The sequence below is a fragment of the Bombina bombina genome, unplaced genomic scaffold (genome assembly GCF_027579735.1).
Source record: "Bombina bombina isolate aBomBom1 unplaced genomic scaffold, aBomBom1.pri scaffold_78_1, whole genome shotgun sequence".
Classification (NCBI taxonomy): domain Eukaryota; kingdom Metazoa; phylum Chordata; class Amphibia; order Anura; family Bombinatoridae; genus Bombina; species Bombina bombina.
The window spans coordinates 3,525,958-3,542,406 of NW_026511871.1; the positions used below are offsets into that span (position 1 = coordinate 3,525,958).

The 16,449-nt window shown below is 47.2% G+C and overlaps 1 protein-coding gene across 1 annotated transcript in view; it reads right to left on the bottom strand.

Moving 5' to 3' along the window:
• The window catches only part of CARD11 (caspase recruitment domain family member 11), a 1,057,928-nt gene extending 1,050,506 nt beyond the window's left edge, over nt 1-7,422 (bottom strand). Inside the window, exon 1 of the mRNA XM_053696753.1 lies at nt 7,355-7,422. The gene's annotated coding sequence lies outside the window, so the exon portion shown is untranslated. The remainder of the gene's footprint in view (nt 1-7,354) is intronic.
• Between the last annotated feature and the right edge of the window lie 9,027 nt (nt 7,423-16,449).

Here is a 16,449-nt window from a genome sequence, read left to right on the forward strand (position 1 = left end):
TACTGCAAGAAGGCTGCGGTCTGACCTAAAATCTACCACTACTACCTACCTATACACAGTCACAAGGCAGAGACCGCAAGAAGGCTGCCCTCTGACCTAAAATCTACCACTACTACCTACCTGTACACAGTCACAAGGGAGAGACTGCAAGAAGGCTGCGCTCTGACCTAAAATCTACCACTACTACCTACCTATACACAGTCACAAGGCAGAGACTGCAAGAAGGCTGCGCTCTGACCTAAAATCTACCACTACTACCTACCTGTACACAGTCACAAGGGAGAGACTGCAAGAAGGCTGCAGTCTGACCTAAAATCTACCACTACTACCTACCTATACACAGTCACAAGGCAGAGACCGCAAGAAGGCTGCGCTCTGACCTAAAATCTACCACTACTACCTACCTATACACAGTCACAAGGCAGAGACCGCAAGAAGGCTGCGCTCTGACCTAAAATCTACCACTACTACCTACCTATACACAGTCACAAGGGAGAGACTGCAAGAAGGCTGCGCTCTGACCTAAAATCTACCACTACTACCTACCTATACACAGTCACAAGGCAGAGACCGCAAGAAGGCTGCGCTCTGACCTAAAATCTACCACTACTACCTACCTATACACAGTCACAACGGAGAGACTGCAAGAAGGCTGCGGTCTGACCTAAGATCTACCACTACTACCTACCTGTACACAGTCACAAGGGAGAGACTGCAAGAAGGCTGCGCTCTGACCTAAAATCTACCACTACTACCTACCTATACACAGTCACAAGGGAGAGACTGCAAGAAGGCTGCGCTCTGACCTAAAATCTACCACTACTACCTACCTGTACACAGTCACAAGGGAGAGACTGCAAGAAGGCTGCGGTCTGACCTAAAATCTACCACTACTACCTACCTATACACAGTCACAAGGCAGAGACCGCAAGAAGGCTGCCCTCTGACCTAAAATCTACCACTACTACCTACCTGTACACAGTCACAAGGGAGAGACTGCAAGAAGGCTGCGGTCTGACCTAAAATCTACCACTACTACCTACCTATACACAGTCACAAGGCAGAGACCGCAAGAAGGCTGCGCTCTGACCTAAAATCTACCACTACTACCTACCTATACACAGTCACAAGGCAGAGACCGCAAGAAGGCTGCGCTCTGACCTAAAATCTACCACTACTACCTACCTATACACAGTCACAAGGGAGAGACTGCAAGAAGGCTGCGCTCTGACCTAAAATCTACCACTACTACCTACCTATACACAGTCACAAGGGAGAGACTGCAAGAAGGCTGCAGTCTGACCTAAAATCTACCACTACTACCTACCTATACACAGTCACAAGGGAGATACTGCAAGAAGGCTGCAGTCTGACCTAAAATCTACCACTACTACCTACCTATACACAGTCACAAGGGAGATACTGCAAGAAGGCTGCGGTCTGACCTAAAATCTACCACTACTACCTACCTATACACAGTCACAAGGCAGAGACCGCAAGAAGGCTGCGCTCTGACCTAAAATCTACCACTACTACCTACCTGTACACAGTCACAAGGCAGAGACCGCAAGAAGGCTGCGCTCTGACCTAAAATCTACCACTACTACCTACCTGTACACAGTCACAAGGGAGAGACTGCAAGAAGGCTGCGCTCTGACCTAAAATCTACCACTACTACCTACCTATACACAGTCACAAGGGAGAGACTGCAAGAAGGCTGCGCTCTGACCTAAAATCTACCACTACTACCTACCTATACACAGTCACAAGGGAGAGACTGCAAGAAGGCTGCAGTCTGACCTAAAATCTACCACTACTACCTACCTATACACAGTCACAAGGCAGAGACCGCAAGAAGGCTGAGCTCTGACCTAAAATCTACCACTACTACCTACCTATACACAGTCACAAGGCAGAGACCGCAAGAAGGCTGAGCTCTGACCTAAAATCTACCACTACTACCTACCTGTACACAGTCACAAGGGAGAGACTGCAAGAAGGCTGCGCTCTGACCTAAAATCTACCACTACTACCTACCTGTACACAGTCACAAGGGAGAGACTGCAAGAAGGCTGCGCTCTGACCTAAAATCTACCACTACTACCTACCTATACACAGTCACAAGGCAGAGACCGCAAGAAGGCTGAGCTCTGACCTAAAATCTACCACTACTACCTACCTGTACACAGTCACAAGGCAGAGACCGCAAGAAGGCTGCGCTCTGACCTAAAATCTACCACTACTACCTACCTGTACACAGTCACAAGGGAGAGACTGCAAGAAGGCTGCGCTCTGACCTAAAATCTACCACTACTACCTACCTGTACACAGTCACAAGGGAGAGACCGCAAGAAGGCTGAGCTCTGACCTAAAATCTACCACTACTACCTACCTGTACACAGTCACAAGGGAGAGACTGCAAGAAGGCTGCGCTCTGACCTAAAATCTACCACTACTACCTACCTGTACACAGTCACAAGGGAGAGACCGCAAGAAGGCTGAGCTCTGACCTAAAATCTACCACTACTACCTACCTGTACACAGTCACAAGGGAGAGACTGCAAGAAGGCTGCGCTCTGACCTAAAGGAGAGTGTTACGGTACCAACAGGATGTCTGTCACAGAGAGTATCAGTTCTTAGTTCAGCTGTACAGAATATTGTGTTTTTTTCCATCTTGCACCTCTGTATAGTGTTTTTGTTGAAGACATACCTAGGTAAGTAGCACTACATTACAGGAAACAGTGTTACCATGTATAGCAAATATGATACCATATAGTGCAGCAGACACGTGCACGCTCCAGAGCTGACATCCATGCTTTTTTAAAAACTTATATCAAGAAAAGAAAAAGATAACATGGAAATTGTTTAAAACCTTATGCCCTTAATCATAATATGTCCCTTTAATACCTATCCTTGGTCATCTATCATAAGGCTCCCTCCCTAGAAATAGTCTCATTCTCTCGCATCAGTAAGCTCCCTCATAGGCTGTTTAATCTGTCCGTGATTACAGTAAGCTCCCTCATAGGCCGTTTAATCTGTCAGTGATTAAAGTAAACTCCCTCATAGGCCGTTTAATCTGTCAGTGATTACAGTAAACTCCCTCATAGGCCGTTTAATCTGTCAGTGATTACAGCAAGCTCCCTCATAGGCCGTTTAATCTGTCAGTGATTACAGTAAGCTCCCTCATAGGCCGTTTAATCTGTCAGTGATTACAGTAAGCTCCCTCATAGGCCGTTTAATCTGTCAGTGATTACAGTAAGCTCCCTCATAGGCCATTTAATCTGTCAGTGATTACAGTAAGCTCCCTCATAGGCCGTTTAATCTGTCAGTGATTACAGTAAGATCCCTCATAGGCCGTTTAATCTGTCAGTGATTAAAGTAAACTCCCTCATAGGCCGTTTAATCTGTCAGTGATTACAGTAAACTCCCTCATAGGCCGTTTAATCTGTCAGTGATTACAGTAAACTCCCTCATAGGCCGTTTAATCTGTCAGTGATTACAGCAAGCTCCCTCATAGGCCGTTTAATCTGTCAGTGATTACAGTAAGCTCCCTCATAGGCCGTTTAATCTGTCAGTGATTACAGTAAGCTCCCTCATAGGCCGTTTAATCTGTCAGTGATTACAGTAAGCTCCCTCATAGGCCATTTAATCTGTCAGTGATTACAGTAAGATCCCTCATAGGCCGTTTAATCTGTCAGTGATTACAGTAAACTCCCTCATAGGCCGTTTAATCTGTCAGTGATTACAGTAAACTCCCTCATAGGCCGTTTAATCTGTCAGTGATTACAGTAAACTCCCTCATAGGCCGTTTAATCTGTCAGTGATTACAGCAAGCTCCCTCATAGGCCGTTTAATCTGTCAGTGATTACAGTAAGCTCCCTCATAGGCCGTTTAATCTGTCAGTGATTACAGTAAACTCCCTCATAGGCCGTTTAATCTGTCAGTGATTACAGTAAGCTCCCTCATAGGCCATTTAATCTGTCAGTGATTACAGTAAGATCCCTCATAGGCCGTTTAATCTGTCAGTGATTACAGTAAACTCCCTCATAGGCCGTTTAATCTGTCAGTGATTACAGTAAACTCCCTCATAGGCCGTTTAATCTGTCAGTGATTACAGTAAGCTCCCTCATAGGCCGTTTAATCTGTCAGTGATTACAGCAAGCTCCCTCATAGGCCGTTTAATCTGTCAGTGATTACAGTAAGCTCCCTCATAGGCCGTTTAATCTGTCAGTGATTACAGTAAGCTCCCTCATAGGTCATTTAATCTGTCAGTGATTTCAGTAAGCTCCCTCATAGGCCGTTTAATCTGTCAGTGATTACAGTAAGGTCCCTCATAGGCCGTTTAATCTGTCAGTGATTACAGTAAGCTCCCTCATAGGCCATTTACTAAATCTGTCAGTGATTACAATAAGCTCCCTCATAGGCCGTTTAATCTGTCAGTGATTACAGAAAGCTCCCTCATAGGCCATTTACTAAATCTGTCAGTGATTACAATAAGCTCCCTCATAGGCCGTTTAATTAATCTGTCAGTGATTACAGAAAGCTCCCTCATAGGCCGTTTAATTAATCTGTCAGTGATTACAGTAAACTCCCTCATAGGCCATTTAATTAATCTGTCAGTGATTACAGTAAACTCCCTCATAGGCTGTTTAATTAATCTGTCAGTGATTACAGTATGCTCCCTCATAGGCTGTTTAATTAATCTGCCAGTGATTACAGTAAACTCCCTCATAGGCTGTTTAATTAATCTGTCAGTGATTACAGTAAGCTCCCTCATAGGCCGTTTAATTAATCTGTCAGTGATTACAGTAAGCTCCCTCATAGGCTGTTTAATTAATCTGTCAGTGATTACAGTAAAATCCCTAATAGGCCGTTTAATTAATCTGTCAGGGATTACAGTAAACTCCCTCATATTCAGTTTAATTAATCTGTCAGTGATTACAGTAAGATCCCTCATAGGCCATTTACTAAATCTGTCAGTGATTACAGTAAGCTCCCTCATAGGCCGTTTAATTAATCAGTCAGTGATTACAGTAAACTCCCTAATAGGCCGTTTCATTAATCTGTCAGGGATTACAGTAGGGTCCCTCATATTCAGTTTAATTAATCTGTCAGTGATTACAGTAAGCTCCCTCATAGGCCATTTACTAAATCTGTCAGTGATTACAGTAAGCTCCCTCATAGGCCGTTTAATTAATCTGTCAGTGATTACAGTAAGCTCCCTCATAGGCCATTTACTAAATCTGTGAGTGATTACAGTAAACTCCCTCATAAGCCGTTTAATTAATCTGTCAGTGATTACAGTAAGCTCCCTCATAGGCCATTTAATCGGTCAGTGATTACTGTAAGCTCCCTCGCAGGTCTCTTGATTCATCAGTCAGTGATTACTGTAAACTCTCTCGTAGGTCTCTTGATTAATCAGTCAGTAATTACAGTAAGCTCCCTCGCAGGTCTGTTGATTAATCAGTCAGTAATTACAGTAAGCTCCCTTGCAGGTCTGTTGATTAATCAGTCAGTAATTACAGTAAGCTCCCTCGCAGGTCTGTTGATTAATCAGTCAGTAATAACAGTAAGCTCCCTTGCAGGTCTGTTGATTAATCAATCAGTAATTACAGTAAGCTCCCTTGCAGGCCTCTTGATTAATCAGTCAGTAATTACAGTAAGCTCCCTTGCAGGCCTCTTGATTAATCAGTCAGTAATTACAGTAAGCTCCCTTGCAGGCCTCTTGATTAATCAGTCAGTAATTACAGTAAGCTACCTTGCAGGCCTCTTGATTAATCAGTCAGTAATTACAGTAAGCTCCCTTGCAGGTCTGTTGATTAATCAGTCAATAATTACAGTAAGCTCCCTTGCAGGCCTCTTGATTAATCAGTCAGTAATTACAGTAAGCTCCCTTGCAGGTCTGTTGATTAATCAGTCAGTAATTACAGTAAGCTCCCTTGCAGGCCTCTTGATTAATCAGTCAGTAATTACAGTAAGCTCCCTTGCAGGTCTGTTGATTAATCAGTCAGTAATTACAGTAAGCTCCCTTGCAGGCCTCTTGATTAATCAGTCAGTAATTACAGTAAGCTCCCTTGCAGGTCTGTTGATTAATCAGTCAGTAATTACAGTAAGCTCCCTTGCAGGCCTCTTGATTAATCAGTCAGTAATTACAGTAAGCTCCCTCGCAGGTCTGTTGATTAATCAGTCAGTAATTACAGTAAGCTCCCTTGCAGGTCTGTTGATTAATCAGTCAGTAATTACAGTAAGCTCCCTTGCAGGTCTGTTGATTAATCAGTCAGTAATTACAGTAAGCTCCCTTGCAGGCCTCTTGATTAATCAGTCAGTAATTACAGTAAGCTCCCTTGCAGGCCTCTTGATTAATCAGTCAGTAATTACAGTAAGCTCCCTTGCAGGTCTGTTGATTAATCAGTCAGTAATTACAGTAAGCTCCCTTGCAGGCCTCTTGATTAATCAGTCAGTAATTACAGTAAGCTCCCTCGCAGGTCTGTTGATTAATCAGTCAGTAATTACAGTAAGCTCCCTTGCAGGTCTGTTGATTAATCAGTCAGTAATTACAGTAAGCTCCCTTGCAGGCCTCTTGATTAATCAGTCAGTAATTACAGTAAGCTCCCTTGCAGGCCTCTTGATTAATCAGTCAGTAATTACAGTAAACTACCTTGCAGGCCTCTTGATTAATTAGTCAGTAATTACAGTAAGCTCCCTTGCAGGTCTGTTGATTAATCAGTCAATAATTACAGTAAGCTCCCTTGCAGGCCTCTTGATTAATCAGTCAGTAATTACAGTAAGCTCCCTTGCAGGTCTGTTGATTAATCAGTCAGTAATTACAGTAAGCTCCCTTGCAGGTCTGTTGAATAATAAGTCAGTAATTACAGTAAGCTCCCTTGCAGGTCTGTTGATTAATCAATCAGTGATTACAGTAAGCTCCCTTGCAGGTCTGTTGATTAATAAGTCAGTAATTACAGTAAGCTCCCTTGCAGGCCTCTTGATTAATCAGTCAGTAATTACAGTAAGCTCCCTTGCAGGTCTGTTGATTAATCAGTCAGTAATTACAGTAAGCTCCCTCGCAGGTCTGTTGAATAGTCAGAGATTACAGTAAGCTCCGTAGATAAAAGGGTACAGAGGAGGGTCTGTTACTATTTATAGAAAACTTATCTATTTCATGTAAATACGAAAATAAAGACTCAGGTCTGTGCTGTGGTGATGAGGAGTAACTGAATGGTGAGGGGCAACTGCACATAGCAGATCCCCCCCCCCCCCCACACACACACACAACCTGCACCAAGGTGCCCCCCTTATATAACAGTGCTGTCTATAGTACTCAGCAGGTTGCTCTAACACAAACAGGTATTACCTTGATGAGCTTGCAGTCTAAACCCTCCGATGTCCCCAGCTGGTGCCGTCAACTCTGGCAGCACTCTGCATCAGATCAGAGGCAAGAAACACTTTACGCAGGTAGCAGAGGGGGAAACGCTTCTGTCACAAGTGAGGAGGGGCAATAAAAGGGAAATGAAAAAGCTGACAGGAAACCAGACATTAAAAGCTGCCAACTCTGAGAAAGCATTTGTTACTTCTGCAAATCTAACTGCTGCAGTCTAAAGATAACAAAACACAAAACAAGGCAATAGGATCTGTCCCAAACAATGCATAGAGCTGTTCCCTGCCTGTCACACACAATGTATAGAGCTGTTCCCTGCCTGTCACACACAATGTATAGAGTTGTTCCCTGCCTGTCACACACAATGTATAGAGTTGTTCCCTGCCTGTCACACACAATGTATAGAGTTGTTCCCTGCCTGTCACACACAATGTATAGAGTTGTTCCCTGCCTGTCACACACAATGCATAGAGCTGTTCCCTATCTGTCACACACAATGCATAGAGCTGTTCCCTGCCTGTCACACACAATACATAGATCTGTTCCCTGCCTGTCACACACAATGTATAGAGCTGTTCCCTGCCTGTCACACACAATACATAGAGCTGTTCCCTGCCTGTCACACACAATGTATAGAGCTGTTCCCTGCCTGTCACACACAATGCATAGAGCTGCCTGTCACACACAATACATAGAGCTGTTCCCTGCCTGTCACACAATGCATAGAGCTGTTCCCTGCCTGTCACACACAATGCACAGAGCTGTTCCCTGCCTGTCACACACAATGCATAGAGCTGCCTGTCACACACAATGCATAGAGCTGTTCCCTGCCTGTCACACACAATGCATAGAGCTGTTCCCTGCCTGTCACACACAATGCATAGAGCTGTTCCCTGCCTGTCACACACAATGCATAAAGCTGTTCCCTACCTGTCACACACAATGCATAGAGCTGTTCCCTGCCTGTCACACACAATGCATAGAGCTGTTCCCTGCCTGTCACACACAATGCATAAAGCTGTTCCCTGCCTGTCACACAATGCATAGAGCTGTTCCCTGCCTGTCACACACAAAGCATAGAGCTGTTCCCTGCCTGTCACACACAATGCATAGAGCTGTTCCTTGCCTGTCACACACAATGTATAGAGCTGTTCCCTGTCTGTCACACACAATGCATAGAGCTGTTCCCTGCCTGTCACACACAATGCATAGAGCTGTTCCCTGCCTGTCACACAATGCATAGAGCTGTTCCCTGCCTGTCACACAATGCATAGAGCTGTTCCCTGCCTGTCACACACAATGCATAGAGCTGTTCCCTGCCTGTCACACACAATGTATAGAGCTGTTCCCTGTCTGTCACACACAATGCATAGAGCTGTTCCCTGCCTGTCACACACAATACATAGAGCTGTTCCCTGCCTGTCACACACAATACATAGAGCTGTTCCCTGCCTGTCACACACAATGCATAGAGCTGTTCCCTGTCTGTCACACATAATGCATAGAGCTGTTCCCTGCCTGTCACACAATGCATAGAGCTGTTCCCTGCCTGTCACACACATTGTATAGAGCTGTTCCCTGCCTGTCACACACAATGCATAGAGCTGTTCCCTGCCTGTCACACAATGCATAGAGCTGTTCCCTGTCTGTCACACACAATGCATAGAGCTGTTCCCTGCCTGTCACACACAATGCATAGAGCTGTTCCCTGTCTGTCACACACAATGCATAGAGCTGTTCCCTGCCTGTCACACACAATACATAGAGCGATTCACCGCCTGTCACACACAATGCATAGAGCTGTTCCCTGCCTGTCACACACAATGTATAGAGCTGTTCCCTGCCTGTCACACACAATGCATAGAGCTGTTCCCTGCCTGTCACACACAAAGCATAGAGCTGTTCCCTGCCTGTCACACACAATGCATAGAGCTGTTCCCTATCTGTCACACACAATGCATAGAGCTGTTCCCTGCCTGTCACACACAATACATAGAGCGATTCACCGCCTGTCACACACAATGCATAGAGCTGTTCCCTGCCTGTCACACACAATGTATAGAGCTGTTCCCTGCCTGTCACACACAATGCATAGAGCTGTTCCCTGCCTGTCACACACAAAGCATAGAGCTGTTCCCTGCCTGTCACACACAATGCATAGAGCTGTTCCTTGCCTGTCACACACAATGTATAGAGCTGTTCCCTGTCTGTCACACACAATGCATAGAGCTGTTCCCTGCCTGTCACACACAATGTATAGAGCTGCCTGTCACACACAATGTATAGAGCTGTTCCCTGCCTGTCACACACAATGCATAGAGCTGTTCCTTGCCTGTCACACACAATGTATAGAGCTGTTCCCTGTCTGTCACACACAATGCATAGAGCTGTTCCCTGCCTGTCACACACAAAGCATAGAGCTGTTCCTTGCCTGTCACACACAATGTATAGAGCTGTTCCCTGTCTGTCACACACAATGCATAGAGCTGTTCCCTGCCTGTCACACACAAAGACAGTGGAGGGACCAGCATGGGACTGAAACAAGCTAAGGGTTAATGCTGAAAGGAGTGAGATAGGAGAAGAGGCAGTGTGGGGTTAGTTGCAACAATGTTGCTAGTGTAGGGAGGAGCTCCCCTTCTTACCTTAAAAGTGTGCAACACTGATCACTGGCCCTCTTCTTCCTGGATCCTGAGCAGAGACGTTTTTGCAGTACTTGCTGATTCAAAACTTCTTCATGCAGCGTCCTAGAAGAACCAGACTCCCTCCTCAAAGATTCCATGCACTGACTTTTGCAAGACCTGGAAAGGAAAAGCAGATAAGTGACATGGATAATGGGGAGGATTTAGTTGATTTTGTTCCTGAAACACAACCTGATAGCTTAGTTGTTACAGCTCCTAGCCATTTACACACATCAGTTACTACAGTTGCTGAAGTGCATGACTTTAGCTGCACCGGATCGGCCTATGCCACTGAGGCACTGGTCAGGGCCCCTAGCATAGAGGCCTTAGGTGCAGAGGGTGATGGGGCAGGGGTAGAGCAAGGAGAGCAGGTGTTGGCACAGAGGGTGGAATCGCCTGAGCTGTTTACTGACAGGCCAGGCATGTCAACCCCATTACTTAAAAAACGGCCTAATATGGGTAGAGGTGCTGCAGCGAGTCATTCCCCTTCCCCACGTATATTTAGGGAACCGACCGCCTCTAACGATGTTGGCCCCCATGTTCAGTCCACCTCTACAGCTGCTAATGTTAATTCTCAGCAAGGCCTAGTAGTAGGCCCCAATATGGCGGCGGTGGGTGTGGGCTCCAGCATGGTGGCTGTTCAACATACCCCTATGACACACAATATGGCGGCTGTTGGTGGAAACACCAATATGGCGGCGGTTGCGGGGGGGCCTTCTTGGGCTCTGCCGGGTAACTTACCTGACTCTTCTGTCTCCTCCCTCTTTGCGGCGCTTCCCCCGTCGGCTGCGTCGGCGATGGCGTCCTTACTCGCGTCCCTTGCATCGGCTATGTCTCCTCCTGTAGCTCCCATCCACGCGACTGCTCCATCGGCGAATCCGGAAGTGGGCGCGATAAGCCCCGCCCCTTCCGGTGACGTCATTTCCGCCCATACACGGCCAGACACACGCGGAGATGGCGGCAATCGACCGGGTCCTCTCATTTACACCGGAGGTGAGTACCATGAGAGGACACCGGTAGGGGAACGATTGCCAGTCTCCATGAGGGGTAGTACAAGGAGGAAAAATGTGCAGAGAAGGGTTAATTTTGCTGCTGCGTCACGTGGGAGCGGGGCCATAAGAGGTTTCTCAGGGCAAAGGCGTGGTGCCACAACTAACATAGTGAGGGGAATGAGAGGATCCAGCCGCTCCAATATGAGAAACAGAGGTTTGGTTAGGGATAGCCGTGTGACACATACCCAGTTATATAAGGGTGCAGACCAAGTTTATCCCCGCGACAGGGGCGAGGCTCACAGCAGCGATGCTGCGCTTCAAGGCTTAACTGACAATGCGATGAGGGGAAACACTATTAACCCAGTGCATGCCACAGGTGTGCGTGATTTGCATGCAAGTGGTAGGGCAGTTCAAGTGGGAGTGAATGCGCAGGTTGAGAATGAAAGATCTGCTGCTACAGTTAACACTTTCATTGCCAGTGTGAATGCTCATGATAATGTGAATGCCTTTACGAATGCTCATGATAATGTGAATGCCTTAACTAGCAATGATGCGCTTCAAGGGTTAACTAACAATGCTATGAGGGGAAACACTATTAACCCAGTGCATGCCACAGGTGTGCGTGATTTCCATGCAAGTGGTAGGGCAGTTCAAGCGGAAGTAAATGCGCAGGTTGTAAATGAAAGATCTTCTGCCCCAGTTAACACTTTCATTGCCAGTGTGAATGCTCATGACAATGTGAATGTCTTAGCTAGTGTGCCTAGGGCTAATGTGACGACTGGGCTGAGTGGGAACAGGCCTAATTTGTGTGGTGTTCAAGGGGGCACTGTATTGGGTAATGAGTCTCTGGGGATTGAAACTGTTAATCCTTCCAATGCTGGTGTTCGTTGTGCTCGCCAAATTTTGTCTATTTTGCAGGGTACAGCTCAAACGGAGCCTGTTTTGCCTTCAACATCTGGCACAGCTAGTATTTCCCAAGCAGCTAATTCAGCGGGTTCACAGCATGATCTCGCACCACCTGCACCTGCTCAGCAGCCAGCAGTTCCCGACACAAGGAGAGAAGCCCAGCCGGTTGCGACAGCTCAAGCAGCGGCATCCTCTGCAGAGGGTAAGACCGGGGCCTTTATACATGACCGACCTGACATAGATGACTTATCACTTACTGAGTCAGGATCTGACAGTGACACTTCATTGGGGCTGCACACTAAGGGCCAAAAACGTATGTTCTCAATGGTAAAAAAGATGTGGCAGGAATTTCAAGGGGGTACTTTTAGGAAATCAGGTCAGCAGCAGCAGCAGCAACTAGCTTTGACAGAGCATCCCCATGACACATCAGCACAGTTCATTGAGCGCCCTTTACCTACCCCTAGTTCAGAGCGCAAAGTCGCGTTACACGGTGACTCTTTGCCCTCTTATACCCCTTCTTTGCATGGACATTTAAAACCTAAGACGGTTAAAAAAATCCAGCAAGGGAGATACGTTAATGTTTTTGAGCTTTCAGCAGAAGCTTATAGACAAAAAGAGAAGAGTATGGATGGCACTGGTCCTAAACGGTTCAAGCGCCCGGAAACTTTTGATGAATGGCTCATTTGTTTCAGGGTATACTCTTCCTGCTATTTAGAAAAGTACCCCAGCCAGTGTCATGCTATCTTGAAATACACTGATAACATACACTGGATTCAGAGGAGGTATGGAGATTCTGCATGGAGGGACTATGACTCTGAGTTTAGGCAAAAGATGGCAGGGAATCCGGTGCTTACATTTGACACCACCGATACCCACCTTTGGCAACGCCTAGGCTCTCATCCTCCCTCCTCCTCAACCACGGGGGTCGTGAACCAGTCCTTTCGTTCACCGAAAGGTAAGCGAAAGGGTGGTGCCTGTTGGGCGTACCAGGATGGGAAGTGTGATAAAGGTAGCTCCTGCAACTTTCGCCACACATGTAAGTTCTGCGGGGGTTCTCACCCCGGCAGCGAATGTTCCAAAAGAAAAGATTTCCAAGCTAATAGGGCCACCAACAGATTCACGACTGTTTCAAAGGGCCCCAACCCCGGTGAGGGTTCACGCCCTTGAGCCCTGGCTGCGAATGTACCCAGACCGCCACGCCGCCATATTGTTACGTGACGGTTTTTTGTACGGGTTTCATATCCCTTTAATGCGAAGCCCACAAGGGGCTCCTTGTGCTAGAAACTTAAAATCAGCTTATCAGTTTCCGCACGTTGTTAGATCGAAATTGAATAAAGAAATTCAGTTGGGAAGGATAATAGGCCCATTTCCTTCCACCCCCCTTCAAGGTTTGGTGATTTCCCCTCTAGGGGTTGTGCCAAAGAAGGAGGCAGGTAAATTTCGGCTAATTCAACACCTATCTCACCCCAGGGGCACTTCTGTCAATGACGCCATTGACCCAGATATGAGCTCAGTGAAGTATCAATCGTTTGACAGCGCCCTACAGCTGGTTCGGTCGGCAGGGAGAGGGGCCCTACTGGCAAAACTTGATATTGAGGCCGCCTTCCGTTTGCTGCCGCTGAACCCAGCAGCCTTCCCTCTCATGGGAATTAAATTTGAGGGTGGCTACTATGTAGACCGTTGCCTTCCGATGGGCTGTGCCCTTTCCTGCGCCCTTTTTGAGACATTTAGTACGTTTCTACATTGGGCAGTCAGCCAGCGGGTGGGTGGAAATTTCATAGCTCATTACCTAGATGACTTTCTCCTGGTAGGTAGAAAGGATTTGCGGGATTGCCAGTTGCTGATGCAGTCCATGAGAGATCTCATGTCACAATTTGGGGTTCCTCTCGCGGAAGACAAGTCTGAGGGTCCATGCACTTGCCTCACATTCCTAGGTATCCAAATTGACACTGAAAAGCAGCTGTGTAGGTTACCTCCTGAAAAGGTTCAAGCCATGTTACTTACGGTGCAATCGACTTTAACCAGTCGTGATGTTTCACTTCGCCAACTCCAATCCTTGCTGGGCCTCCTTAATTTTGCAGGCAGAGTAATCCCTATGGGGAGGGTTTTTAACAGAAGGTTGGAAAGTAAGTTAAAAGGGTCTCCCGCACCGTCGAAAAGAATTAGAGTCACTGAAGGCATGAAAGCTGATTTGCAAGTCTGGGAAGACTTCTTAAGGAATTTTAATGGCATCTGTCTTTGGCGCTCTTCCCCTACTTCTAGCCAATCGTTGCATTTGTTTACAGACGCAGCGGGGTCTAAAGGATATGGGGCCTATTTTCAGGGGCAATGGTCCGCAGGCCCCTGGCCTTCAGACTGGAATGCAAAGGGTCTGACGCGAAACCTTACATTGTTAGAACTGTTCCCGATAGTGCTAGCAGTTGAATTATGGGGAACATGCTTTGAAAATCAAGCGGTCATTTTCTGGACGGACAACCTTAGTGTTGTCCACGCAGTCAATAACCTATCAGCAACTTCGGCTGCGGTAGTCTGTTTGCTCAGACGCTTGGTGTTGCGTTGTTTAGAGCTTAATATTCAATTTCAAGCTCAGCATGTCCCCGGTGTTAATAATGTGCTTGCGGATGCTCTATCGAGATTCGATTGGGCGACTTTTAGACGTCTTGCTCCTAATGCTGCTCCAGAAGGTTTACCCTGTCCCGGTTTTCTTTGGCAGCTTCTAAGTCATGGATATCCCTGCTCCCTTTAGTACGGGCTTCACTAGCCCCGTCTACTTGGCGCTCTTACACGAGCTTGTGGGACGAATGGGAAAGATTCTGCCATCATCAAGATTTGGAAGCTGTGGAGGCATCTCAAGCTACATTGTGTGTTGGCTGGTGAGTCTCAGGCAGGCTGGGGTTCGGCATGGAGGTATTCACTCGCGGCTTGCAGCATTGTCATTTTTCTTTCGCACCATGGGCATGCCTGACCCAACTAGCGCTTTCTTTGTGCGGCAGGTAGTTAAAGGGTGGGGAAGATCGCAGCCCCAGCATAAAGACCCTAGGGAGCCCATTACCCTCGCTCGGCTTGAGCGGCTGGTGGAGGCGTTAGGGCAGGTTTGCGCTACGCCATACGAGTTTTCCCTGTTTCGTGCAGCCTTTGTCCTGGCTTATTCTGCAGCCCTTAGGGTTGGTGAATTAGTATCCCCCTCTAAGACACAACTTGACAGGGGCCTGTTGGCCGAACATTTACGGTTTGCAACAGATTCCCTGTTGCTATATCTACCACGGTCAAAGACAGATCAGCAGGAAAAAGGGGTGTGGATTTCTATGCCCAAAACATCGGGATCGTGCTGCCCGGTATTAGCTCTTTCACACTTTTGGGAAGTGAGACCAGGCAACCCGGGGTCCCTGTTAATACATGCTGATGGTTGTGCGTTGTCCATTTACCAGTTTCGCAAAGTTTTAGCAAAGGCAGTGGCAGCTGCCGGTTTAGACGGAACCAGGATTGCCTCCCATTCTTTCCGTATAGGGGCTGCGACTAACGCTGCGATGACAGGTTCCTCAGCAGATGCTATTCAACATGTGGGTAGATGGCGGTCCAACAGATATCGCGGTTATGTTCGGCCAGTTGTTTAATGTTTCCCTTCAATTTCTGTGTTGTTTACACTGTTTGTCGTTGCAGGAACCGCACAGGGAGCCAGGAGAGTGTGGATTGTTGGGCACTCGTATGTCCATTGGGCATGCATCCGCTGTTTATCCCTCCCCGGGGGTCAGTCACTGGGTTTCCCTGCAAATAAAGCATCGATTAGATGGTTAGGGGAGAGGGGCATGTGTTGGCCTAGGTTAGCCCCCCTTATTTCCGAGGCCCTAGTTCGCTGGGGTAAGCCCCACATATTGATTATTCACCTGGGCGGTAACGATGTGGGCGCCATTCCAGTGTTGGAATTGACAAAGATCATGCAGGCCGGGATTGCATGGATTAAGATCAGAATCCCGAACGTTGTAATCGGGTGGTCTAATATTATTCCCAGACTGGAATGGAGGCACATGGTCAGTCATAGCGCAGCCTATCGAGTTAGGAAAAAGATCAATGCCTCGATTGGTAGGACCGTCACGGGAGTGGGAGGTTTCGTGGTTAAACACGACTCCATCACGTCCGACAAGCAGCATTTCTATAGAAGGGATAGGGTTCACCTGCAGAATGTAGCCCTAGATATCTTTATTGAGGATATTAAAAATTCTATAGGAACCCGCCTGTAAGCAGGTTGGGGTTGTTAGGTGGCGGCAAGGTTAGCATTATGTTATGCTATCTTGTGGCGGGAGGTAGCGGCCCTGTTGCGTAGGGAATGGCGAAAAGGGGTGAGCGATGACCAGTCTAAAAGTGGGAGGGGCGGATGTCCCCAAGTGCACGTGGGGTGCCCCTCCTTCCCCTTGCGGGTGGGTCACAAGAGCTCGACACCCCTCAGTAGCGTTTCCTTGAGCAGAGAGCCTCTCTGCTGCAGATTCCGTTTTGGGCC